Genomic DNA, 12093 nt, shown 5'->3' with positions numbered 1-12093 from the left:
GGTATTCCCATGTCCTCATCATCAGGAAACATAAGTGGTTGTGCGTCAGTGCAGTCTATGTTTTCCACCGCTGGGGAAGGGCTAGGTGGATGCCCTTGGGAAACCCTGCCAGCGGAGTCTTCAAACAGCATAAGAGACTGCTGCATAACTTGAGGCTCAGACAGTTTCCCTGGTATGCATGGGGGTGATGTGACAGACTGATGGGCTTGGTTTTCAGGCGCCATCTGTGTGCTTTCTGCAGAAGACTGGGTGGGAGATAATGTGAACGTGCTGGATCCACTGTCGGCCACCCAATTGACTAATGCCTGTACCTGCTCAGGCCTTACCATCCTTAGAACGGCATTGGGCCCCACGAAATATCGCTGTAAATTATGGCGGCTACTGGGACCTGAGGTAGTTGGTACACTCGGACGTGTGGATGTGGCAGAACGGCCACGTCCTCTCCCAGCACCAGAGGGTCCACTAACACCACCACGAACATGTCTGCGTCCTTTACTAGATGTTTTCCTCATTGTTATCGTTCACCACAACAACAAAAATATTATTTGGCCCAATGTATTGAATTCAAATTCAGGCCTTTTTTTTACAGACACCTAACACTATCTGGCATCTATTTAGGTCCCGTATTACACTAATACAGGCACAGCAGTAACCACAGATTTAGCTGGATACAAATTTGAGGCCTATTATTTAGGCGCTGGGTGACAGGTATAGGTTTACTGACAGAATTAGACTTGGAAATGCACGGTAGCGTGTGTGTGAAGTTATTGAGAATGACACTATCAGCACCTTGAATCTAATATACCCTTTTAGGGATAAATTTAAAGTAGGCCTGATACAGCAGAAACCACTGAATTAGAGAATTGTTAAATTGGGAATTGTATTTCAACCCAGAACAAAAACTGTGCTTTGACGGACACTAAATAACTTGACCAGCTACAGCAATAACCACAGATTTAGCTGGATATAAACTTGAGGCCTATTATTTAGGCGCTGGGTGACAGGTATACGTTTACGGACAGAATTAGACTGGGATATGGCCAAAAAATAACCACACTATTGATGGTTAAATGCACTTGGTGACAGCTTGCCCCTGATGTAGTATATGGCCAAAAAATAACCACACTATTGATGGTTAAATGCACTTGGTGACAGCTTCACCCTGATGTAGGATATAGCCAAAAAATAACCACACTATTGAGGGTTAAATGTACTTGGTGGCAGGTTGTGCTGGCGCACCACAAGGCACAAAATGGCCGCCGATCACCCCAGAAAAAAGTGAATGAAAAACGCTCTGGGCAGCCTGAAAACAGTGAGCAATTGAATATCAGCAGTTCAATCATCCACAGCTGCAGATCGATCACTGAATCAAGTCTTTTGGAGGAGTTAATCACTGCCTAATCTCGCCCTAACAGTCGCAGCCGCAACCTCTCCCTAAACTGATCAGAGCAGAGTGACGGGCGGCGCTATGTGACTCCAGCTTAAATAGAGGCTGGGTCACATGGTGCTCTGGCCAATCACAGCCATGCCAATAGTAGGCATGGCTGTGACTGCCTCTTGGGGCAAGTAGTATGACGCTTATTGATTGGCTGCTTTGCAGCCTTTCAAAAAGCGCCAAGAAAGCGACGAACACCGAACCCGGACTTTTACGAAAATGTTCGGGTCCGTGTCACGGACACCCCAAAATTCGGTACGAATCCGAACTATACAGTTCGGGTTCGCTCATCTCTAGTCACCATCTATCCCTTGGTCAAACATGATGGACTTATGATGTATTTCCTTAACTGTATTATCTATGTAACTGTGTTTTCCAGTGGAGTTTCTGCCGCACTACTTACAGTATTTGTGGTAAATGTGGTGCACTTCCACGCCTTTGCCCAAATGTAATTTGGACCTGACCTGGTAGGTGAAGATGGACTCGTGACCAGGCAAGCAAGAGTACGGTTGCACAAAGAAAAACTGACCCTAGCTGGTTCAGCAGATATGGCCTACTTCCGCGCCTTCACCCAAAGTTTAGTCACTTCTTTTTAACTGTCTCTCCTACAACAAGTAGCAGATGCCACAGCAGCCGGTCCAGTTTGCTAGTTGTTGCACAATGGAAGTTTTTCCACTGGCGCACTACTTGCCAAATTTGTCTCATCAATGTGGAAATGTGGCGCACTACCGTGCCTTCACCTGAATGTACGTCTGCTGCATGATATCCGTAGTTCTGATCAGCTGCCCATTTTATAAAAAAATTGTTTCAAATTGTCTTGTTCTCTAAATGACTGTGGCCTTTCCCTGGCGAATCCCATGTGCCCTGACCTCAGGGACTTCTGGGCAGACAGACTGGAGCAGTGGCTGGAAAAAGCACAGCGTGTTTCTCTCTTGCCCGTTTTTATCCTTTGTCATCTCAGAGAGGATTTTTAGCACCATAGGGGCTATGTTGACCCAAACGGACCAAGTTGTCTTCTGCCAGTGTCCAAAACATCACTTTTGTCAAAGTGAATGAGGCATGGATAGGGTTGAGCGAACCCGACTGTAAAGTTCGGGTACGTACCGAACTTTAGGATTTTTGGACCCCGGACCCGAACCCGAACATTTCCGTAAAAGTTCGGGTTCGGTGTTCGGCGCTTTCTTGGCGCTTTTTGAAAGGCTGCACAGCAGCCAGTCAACAATCGTCATACTATTTGCCCCAAGAGGCCGTCACAGCCACGCCTACTAATGTCATCACTGTGATTGGCCAGTGCAGCATGTGACCCAGGCCCTATATAAGCTGGAGTCAGCTAGTGCTGCCCGTCACTCTGCTGTTACTAGTGTAGAGAGAGGATGCTGCTGCTGTGAGGGAGAGAATAGGAGAGAATCTAAGTCAGTGATCTACAGACAAAAAGTTGTGTGGGTGCAGGGCACAATCGTTTTACCCTGACCTGAGCCCATTGACCAAAAAAAAAAAAAACTTTTATAATTCTGTAAGCACTGCATCTGAGCTTTTGGGACATTGCAAATCACCATTTTTTGGGGGCAAACTACAACATCTGGATTAGTCAGTGTGCATTTTAAGGTAGAAATACACCCATCATTTTCTGGGGTTTGAAAAACACACACTTTTTTTTTCAAAAAACAGTATTTTCCAGATCGCAAAGTGTTAAATTCAAGTTAAATATATACAGCTTTCATATTCTGTTAGCAAAAAAAATACTTTTTGGGCAATCTACAACATCTGTATTAGTCAGTGTGCAATTTAAGCTAGAAATACACCCATCATTTTCTGGGGTTTGAAAAACACTTTTTTGACATAAAACACTATTTTCAGGACGTGTGAAATTACAGGCTTATACACTCACCTAAAGAATTATTAGGAACACCTGTTCTATTTCTCATTAATGCGATTATCCAATGCATGTAGGGTTGTGGTCCTGGTCAAGACAATCTCCTGAACTCCAAACTGAAGGTCAGGATGGGAAAGAAAGGGGATTTAAGCCGTTTTGAGCGTGGCATGGTTGTTGGTGCCAGACGGGCCGGTCGGAGTGTTTCACAATCTGCTCAGTTACTGGGATTTTCACGCACAACCATTTCTAGGGTTTACAAAGAATGGTGTGAAAAGGGAAAAACCTCCAGTATGCGGCCGTCCTGTGGGCGAAAATGCCTTGTGGATGCTGGAGGTCAGAGGAGAATGGGCCGACTGATTCAAGCTGATAGAAGAGCAACGTTGACTGAAATAACCACTCGTTACAACCGAGGTCTGCAGCAAAGCATTTGTGAAGCCACAACACGCACAACCTTGAGGCGGATGGGCTACAACAGCAGAAGACCCCACCGGGTACCACTCATCTCCACTACAAATAAGAAAAAGAGGCTACAATTTGCACAAGCTCACCAAAATTGGACTGTTGAAGACTTGAAAAATGTTGCCTGGTCTGATGAGTCCAGATTTCTGTTGAGACATTCAAATGGTAGAGTCCGAATTTGGCGTAAACAGAATGAGAACATGTATCCATCATGCCTTGTTACCACTGTGCAGGCTGGTGGTGGTGGTGTAATGGTGTGGGGGATGTTTTCTGGGCACACTTTAGGCCCCTTAGTGCCAATTGGCCATCGTTTAAATGCCACGGGCTACCTGAGCATTGTTTCTGACCATGTCCATCCCTTCATGACCACCATGTACCCATCCTCTGATGGCTACTTCCAGCAGGATAATGCACCATGTCACAAAGCTCCAATCATTTCAAATTGGTTTCTTGAACATGACAATGAGTTCACTGTACTAAAATGGCCCCACAGTCACCAGATCTCAACCTAATAGAGCATCTTTGGGATGTGGTGGAACGGGAGCTTCGTGCCCTGGACGTGCATCCCTCAAATCTCCATCAACTGCAAGATGCCATCCTATCAATATGGGCCAACATTTCTAAAGATGCTATCAGCACCTTGTTAAATCAATGCCACATAGAATTAAGGCAGTTCTGAAGGCAAAAGGGGGTCCAACACCATATTAGTATGGTGTTCCTAATAATTCTTTAGGTGAGTGTATACTGCTGTCAAATTCAGTTGTTAAACAAACACTCGTTTGGGCACAACATTTTTTGTTGGCAGCCTTTGATGCAGATGTCATTGTGAGATACACCCTTAATACATTTGGGTTACATTCAGAGATTTGAAAAACCGCCATTTGGTGCACCAAAATTGAATTCAGGCCTACACTGGTTCAGGCCCTGTGAGATCCCCCTCTACATACAGGGGTTGGATTCAGGTATTTGAAATACAGCCATTTTGTGCAAAGAGATATTTAATTGAGGCCTATACTGGTTCAGGCCGTGTGAGATACACCCTTTACATACTGTCGTTCTATTCTACTATTAATTTAACACCCATTTAGGGAAAGATCCTAAATTTGAAAAATATGAGGAGAGCGTCAAATAAGGGACGTGGCTCTGGTCGTGGTGCTGCTGGTGGAGCTCCTGTTGCAGGGAGAGGACGTGGTCGATCTGTGCCAGCTACACGCACAAGTGAATCCCCTTCCTCAGGTGCAAGTAGGCAACAAAACCTGCAGCGATATTTGGTCGGGCCTAATGCTGCTCTATGAATGGTGAGGCCTAAACAAGTACAGGCGATAGTAGATTGGGTTGCTGACAGTAAATCCAGTTCCTTCACATTGTCTCCCACCCAGTCTCCTGCTGAATAACCACAGTTGGCACCTGCAGCCGATGTCCATCAGTCTTTCACCTCACCCCCTTGCAAATCAGCCAAGCAGTCTGATCCCCAAGTCATGCAGCAGTCTGCTATTTGATGACTGTTAGCAGTGTTTCCCAGGACCATCCACCTAGCACTGCCCTAGAAGTGGAGGAGATTGAGTGCAGCGATGCCCAACCACTTATTTTTCAAGATGAGTACATAGGTGGACGTCTCGATGATGACGAAACACAGGTGCCAACTGCTGGGCTTTCCAAAGTGTGCAGACCGACAAGGAAGTCAGGGGTGATGACTGGGTGGAAGATGATGTGGAGGACGATGAGGTCCTCGACCCCACATGGAATCAAGGTCATGCAAGTGACCTATGTAGTTCGGAGGAAGAGGCGGTGGTCGCACAGAGCCACCAGCACAGCAGAAGGGGGGGAGCAGGGTGCAAAAGCAGAGCGGCCGTCCAGTAGACAGTACACCTCCTACTGCCCACCGCACCAAGGGACCGAGCACACCAAAGCCAGCTCCAAGGAGTTACATGGCGTGGCAGTTCTTCAGACAATGTGCTGACGACAAGACCCGAGTGGTTTGCACGCTGTGCCATCAGAGCCTGAAGCGAGGCATAAACGTTCTAAACCTGAGCACAACCTGCATGACCAGGCATCTAAGTTCAAAGCACGAGCTGCAGTGGAGTAGACACCTCAAAAACCAAGAAAGGTCTCTGGCACCTCCTGCTTCCTCTTCTGCTGCAGTTGCGGCCTCTTCATCCACCTCTGGAGTGACAGTGCCACCGGGCATCCCGCAAACAGAGGATCTGCCAGTAACTGCCAGGATCTGCCACCAACACCTGGGTCACTAAGCATCTCCACAATGTCCTACGGAAGCGTTCAGCTCTCCATATCCCACACGCTGGAGAGGAAGAGGAGGTACCCCTCTACCCTCCTGCGATCCCTAGCCCTGAATGCCAGCATTTCTAAATTACTTGCCTTTGAAATGCTGTCATTCCGTCTGGTGGAGACAGATAGTTTTGAAGGCCTTATGGCGGTGGCTGTCCCACAGTACGTCGTGCCCAGCCGCCACTACTTTTCAAGGCGAGCCATCCCTTCCCTTCACAACCAAGTAGGGGACAAAATCAGGTGTGCACTGCGCAACGCCATCTGTGGCAAGGTCCACATGACTACGGATACGTGGACCAGTAAGCACGGTCAGGGCCGTTATATCTCCATAACAGCACACTGGGTAAATGCAGTGGTGACTGGGCCACAGGCGGATAGCTTTTTGGCGCATGTCCTTCCACCACCGAGGATTGCAGGGCGCTTCAGTTTGCCTCCTGTTGCTTCCTCCTCCTACTCTGCTTCCTCATCCTCTACCAGCTCCTCATCCGGTCAGCGTAACACCTTCACACCCAACTTCAGCACAGCCCGGGGTAAACGACAGCTGACAGTTTTAAAACGTATCTGTTTTGGGGACAAACCCCACACCGCGCAGGATCTGTGGACGGGCCTCGAACAACAGACTGCTGAGTGGTTGGTGCCAGTGAGCCTCAAGCCTGGCCTGGTGGTGAGCAATAATGGGCAAAATCTCGTAGCAGCTCTGGGACTAGCCGGTTTGACGCACATCCCTTGCCTGGCACATGTGCTGATTTTGGTGGTGCAGAGACTCCTTAAAAATTACCCCGACATGTCAAAGCTGCTGAATAAAGTGCGGGCCGTCTGTGCGCGCTTTCGGCGTTCTCACCCTACTGCTGCTCGCCTGTCACGCTGCAGCGTAACTTCGGCCTTCCCGCTCACCACCTCATATGCGACATGCCCACATGCTGGACAGACTGTGCGAGCAGCAGCAGGCAATAGTGGAGTTTCAGCTGCAGCACGCACGGGTGAGAGTCGCTCGGCGGAACAGCACCACTTCACCACCAATGACTGGGCCTCCTTGCTAGACCTGTGTTCCTTGTTGCGCTGTTTTGAGTACTCCACCAACATGGCCAGTGCCGATAACGCCGTTCTCAGCTTTACTATCCCATTTCTATGCCTCCTTCAAAAAAACGCCCCTGGCGATGATGGAAGAGGATGTGGCACAGAAGGAGGAGGAGGAGGAAGAGGGATCATTTCATAGGGTTTCCGGCCAGTCATTCCCAAGTGGCTCTGAGGGTGGGTTCCTGCACACCCCCAAACCCAAGGTACACAATTGTCCAGCCAGGGCACAGTTCTGGAGGATGACGAGGTGGAGGATGAGGAGGAGGAGATGGAGGAGGAGGAACCATGTTCACAGCATGGTGGCACCCAGACCAGCTCATGGCCATCACTGGTGTGTGGATGGGGGGATACAGAGGACACAGACGATACACCTCCCACAGAGGACAGCTTTTCGTTGCCTCTGGGCAGCCTGGCACACATGAGCGATTACATGCTGCAGTGTCTCCACAACGACCGCCAAGTTGCCCACATTCTAACTTGTGCTGATTACTGGGTGGCCACGCTGCTGGATCCCCGTTACAAGGACAACGTACCGTCCTTAATTCCCTCACTGGAGCGTGATCGTAAGATACGTGAGTACAAACACACGCTGGTAGACGAGCTGCTGGTGGAATTCCCACCTGACAGCGGGGGCACAGTGGAAGCACAAGGCGAAGGCAGAGGACGAGGAAGAGGTCGCCAATGCAGCTGTGGCACCGCCAGCACCTCAGAAGGCAGGGTTAGCATGGCCGACATGTGGAAAAGCTTTGTCAGCACAACAACCAGCACCACCAGCTGATATGGAACGTCTTAGCAGGAGGCAGCATTTCACCAACATGGTGGAGCAGTATGTGTGCACACGCCTACACGTACTGAATGACAGGTCTGCACCCTTCAACTTCTGGGTCTCCAAATTGGCCACATGGCCTGAGCTTGCCCTTTACGCCTTGGACGTGCCCTGCAGCCAGTGTATTATCTGAACGTGTGTTTAGCACGGCAGGGGGGTCATCACAGACAAGCGCAGCCGCCTGTCCACAGCCAATGTGGACAAGCTCATGTTCATAAAATGAACCAGGCATGGATCCCACAGGACTTGACAGAATAGACATGTATACCGGCACTAAGCAGCCATTGTTATACTGCAGCGCAATTGCTCATGTTTGTATTTTGGATATTTCACTCTCTTTTGGAGTGTACCTTAATTTTACAAAATTAAATTAAAACCAAAAACCTGTGTTGGCTATCTCGTCCTCCTCCACTGCCGCTTCCACCTACTTCGCTACGTCCACCGCCTTCTCAAACTCCTACTCCATATGGAACTCCACCTCATAAATCCATTTTTTTTGTACGCGTTTTATTTTATATCATTTCACTACTTAGTAATTTACATTTTAGGGTGAAATTAACAAATGTTTGGGTGTATAGTACCACTGATATACCTAGTAGACAGGTTAAACAAAAAAATATAATAATTGTCATTTACTTTTTCGGGTGAAATTAACCAATTTTTGGGTATATAGTACCACTGCTATACCTAGTAGGCCGGTTAAAAAATAAACAAATTGTCATTTACATTTTAGGGTGAAATTCACCAATTTTGGTGTGTTTAGTACCACTGCTATACCTAGTGGACTGGTAAAAAAATTAAATAAAATAAAAATGTCAGTTACATTTTATGGTGAAATTAACAAATTTTTGGGTGTATAGTACCACTGCTATACCTAGAAGACCAGTTAAACAAAAAAAAACTAAAAAAAAAAACATTTACTTTTTTGGGTGAAATTAATAAATTATTGGGTGTATAGTACCACTGCTATACCTAGTAGGCCGGTTTAAAAAATAAATAAATTGTCATTTACATTTTAGGGTGAAATTTACCAATTTTGGTGTTATAGTACCACTACAATACCTAGTAGACAGGTTAAAAAATAAATAAATTGTCAGTTATATATTCTGGTGAAATTCACCAGTTTTTGGGTGTATAGTGCCACTGCTATACCTAGTAGACCGGAAAAAAAAAAAAAAAAATTGTCAGTTACATTTTTTTGTGAAATTCTTTAATTTTTGGGTGTAATATACCCTCCTCTACCTAGTTGACAGCTTAATAAATTTCAATAATTTTTCTGTTACATTCTTGGGATGACATTATACAATTTTAGACATGAATAAACCCCTGCTCTGCACAGGTGACCGGGAATAAAATGTAATATATTATTCAGTAATTAATGCGCCACATCCTTACATTCAATGCTTAAACTTTGAAAAGTTGTCACACTTTTATGCTTTAATAATTTCTCTCTTATTTCAACTCTAATTTTATATTTGAAAAAATGGATCCTCCCTTAAATTTAGTCTCCCTTTCTCAGCTCCCTCTCCGGCCTGGAACCCTGATTCCCCGCCACCCGAGATCGCCATGGTAGGCGCAGAAAAAAACATCGAAAGTTGATAGAGCAGATATCAAATTGGATCGTGAACATCACGGGGACATGCGACATGGTGGAGCAGTAAGTGTGCACACGTCTACACAGACTGACTGACAGGGGTCAGCCCCTGCAACTTCTGGGTCTCCAAATTGGGCACATGGCCTGAGTTTGCCCTTTACCCCTTGGAGGTGCTGGCCTGCCCTGCAGCCAGTGTATTGTCTGAACGTGTGTTTCGCACGACTGGAGGGGGTTATCCAGGTTATATTTCCAAATGTTTTGGGGTGTACCCTAATTTTAAAAATAAAATTTAAAACCAAAAACCAGTGTAGGCTACCTCCTCCTCCTCCACCGCCGCTTCCACCGCCACCGCCACATCCACCGCCTCCTCAACCTCCTACTCCATATGGACCTGGTCCTCCTAGATCAAGATTATTATTTTTTATTTCTACGTATTTTATGTTATTTAAAGTCATTTCCCTATCCACATTTGTTTGCAGAGCACTTGCCATGCTCTTACCACATTTTAACGCCATTTGCAGCCCTCTAGCCCTTTCCATGACATTTTTACAGCCATTTTAGTGCTCAAAAGTTTGGGTCCCCATTGACTTCAATGGGGTTAGGGTTCAGAGTTAAGTTTGGGTCAGGTTCGGGTCCCAAACTCGAACTTTTTTCCGAAGTTCAGCCGAATCCGTCAAACCCGATGTCACGAGGTTGTCAAGAGCCACGCCTGACTCCGTTGTACCCGGGGTCAGGAGGTCTCAGCGGTTGGCTGCACGCTCTATGTAAGATAGGGATGTTTCCTTATTGTAGCTTTCTGGGTTTGCTTTGCAACCCTTTTTGTCTCACTCAGGGATCCGTAGCTCCTTCTCTCAGCTGTTCCTTCTCCAGCACTCCCAATCCTCCTTATATTCCCCTCTCACACTTCTCTGGTTGCCAGATATAGAGCTTCCTGCCTGGACTTCTATACTGACCCACTGGAGCTGTGTTGCTGCGTTCTCTGATTGTTGCCTTAGAACGGTTCCCTCCGGATCCCTGTTGGACCTTTGTGGACAGTTGTTGTCATCCACCTGGGTGTTTGTGTTTGTCTGTGTTTGTCTGTCCTCTCCCTGGTGTTTCCCTCTTAGTGTCAGTGGTGCGGACTAGCGATCCCACCGGCCCGTTCATTATCTAGGGTTCATTTCAGGGAAAACCAGGGTTTAGGCACGTGATCGCCGCACGGGTGAGGAACCCGTCTAGGGACGTCAGGGCAGTCAGGTGCCAGCCGCAAGGAGAGTTAGGGGTCACCACCTTTCCCTCTCCCTTGGGCAGGACTTTCCCTTTTCTCTCCCTGTGCGTGACGCCGATCATTACATTATATCTGGCCCTTATTTTTGTGTAGGTAAAAAAATTTTTTTTTTTTTTTACCTACTTAGAATCCAGTATGGATCCAATTGCTGCTCTGTCCGAACAATTTCATGGCCTGTCTTTGGAGGTGGCAGGATTGAAGGCGTCGGTCCTCCAGCAACAGCAGCAATTACAACTGACCCCAAGCCCAGCGGTTGCTACTGGTAACCAGGTTGTTGCGGAACCCAAGGTCCCTCTCCCTGACAGATTTTCTGGGGGAAGGGACAAGTTTTTGACTTTCCGTGAGGCCTGTAAATTATACTTTAAACTGCGTCCTTACTCCTCAGGTAATGAAGAACAGCGGGTGGGGGTTGTTATTTCCCTGCTGCAGGGGGACCCGCAGTCCTGGGCGTTCTCTTTACCTACTGATTCTCAGGCGCTTCGGTCAGTGGATGAGTTTTTCGGGGCCTTGGGTCTCATATATGACGACCCTGACCGAGTCGCACTGGCTGAATCAAAATTACGGAGACTCCTACAAGGAGAGCGGCCGGTAGAGGAGTATTGCTCTGACTTCCGTAGGTGGGCTACGGATACCCAATGGAACGACCCGGCTCTCAGGAGTCAGTTCTGCTCTGGGTTATCCGAAAGGGTTAAGGATGCGCTTGCATTGTATGAGACCCCCTTTTCCCTTGATGCAGTTATGTCCCTTTCTATCCGTATAGATAGACGCCTTAGGGACAGGTTGAAAAAACCGGAGCCATTGGTAACCCCTCCCAAGCAGCAGTTAGTCTGTACGGACTTAGACGAGCCTATGCAGCTAGGAGGAACTACTCGTCAGGTCCGTCCTCCTGAGGTTCGCCGTAGTCGTGGAGTTTGTTTTTTTTGTGGGGAGAAGGGTCATTTCATTAATGTCTGTCCTTCTTTCCTCAGAAACAAAAAACCGTCGGAAAACTACTAACCCCAGGCTGTGCGGAGGATGTCAGCCGGGGGGTATACGTTTCCTCCATATGTACATCGCAATTTGTGTTGCCAGCGGTTGTTGTTTTTGGTGATAAGACAGAGACTATTTCTTTCTTTCTAGACAGTGGAGCAGGGGTAAATTTGATAGATGCCCATTTTGCCCGCACTATGGGTTTGTCTCTCTGTACACTACAGAGACCTATTCCCATATTTGCTATTGATTCTGCTCCTCTGTCTCAGAGAAACCTCACCCACATTGTTCATAATTTACACCTTCG

This window comes from Bufo gargarizans, chromosome 3 (assembly GCF_014858855.1).
Source record: "Bufo gargarizans isolate SCDJY-AF-19 chromosome 3, ASM1485885v1, whole genome shotgun sequence".
Classification (NCBI taxonomy): domain Eukaryota; kingdom Metazoa; phylum Chordata; class Amphibia; order Anura; family Bufonidae; genus Bufo; species Bufo gargarizans.
This window is presented reverse-complemented; position numbering follows the sequence as displayed.